Here is a 1033-nt window from a genome sequence, read left to right as displayed (position 1 = left end):
TGTTATGGGAAATCATTCAAATTTGTGCTCAAGTTAGACCATTTTTATGTTGATGTCCTGTCCATTTTTTTGTAAATAAATATAATATAGGCATATAAATGAGTTCAAATGAAGAGTTTTTTATTTCAAATTTTGTAAAATTTTCTCGCAGGGTGGCTTTTGAAGCTGGTTAATCGAAAAGTTAAAATTACGACTGTCACGATAACCTACCTATTGAAACAATCGTTTGATTTGAGAAAAGTAACTCCTACTTTTACTGTATGTATATTAAGAAAAGTGCGCGAGAAGTTCACTAAACAGCATAACGTAGTCTACACCAATCATGGGGTCGTGTCTTGTACACAACCCCACCATTGTTTTCTCATATCATTTGTTCCCTTACAAAATTCTTTAATATGTATGATATTCAATCGAATTAATCGACTATTCTGCGATCAACCATCCAACAATGTTTCTCAACATCAAACAGAAAACCATCATCAACTTAGATTTTTTTTGGTCTTAAAATACAACCACAATGCAAACAAACACAACATTAAAGATGCACCGTCATTCGCCATGTGAAACTATAGTAACTCATACGGTTCATCTCTGTGGTTTAATTCGTCATCACCGGCTTGGCTTCTCTGTCGTCGGTTGGTCGGTGGGATTCCTTCTGCTTCGACGTGACCAGGCGTCATGAATATCTACCTACATTCGATCGTGTTAAGCAAAATAAATAATACTGTATACATATACGCTCACCCCGCTGAATACAAAAAAAAAATATGAAGAAAAAAACGCGGGCACGCGAATGAGTGCGGAAAATGCCACACAAACCGGGTCCCCAAGCCGAGAAGAAGGGGCGTTAAAAATAGATTAGAAATATTTTTCTTTCAAGCCTCTAATGCTGCAAAAAACGTAAACATCTGATTAGCTTTACTGGGTGTACTTTTCTCATTTTTCTTATTGCCTCTTCATGTGTTTTTGTTTTTAAGTCAGTTTTATTTTCGGCTGTTGAATATTTGTTCTACTTTTTATTTTTTCGTTACAG

Source organism: Ochlerotatus camptorhynchus, unplaced genomic scaffold (assembly GCF_037179485.1).
Source record: "Ochlerotatus camptorhynchus isolate MF236.1 unplaced genomic scaffold, CSIRO-AGI_Acam_v1.1 ptg000368l, whole genome shotgun sequence".
Lineage (NCBI taxonomy): Eukaryota > Metazoa > Arthropoda > Insecta > Diptera > Culicidae > Ochlerotatus > Ochlerotatus camptorhynchus.
Note: the sequence above shows the minus strand (reverse complement) of the source record.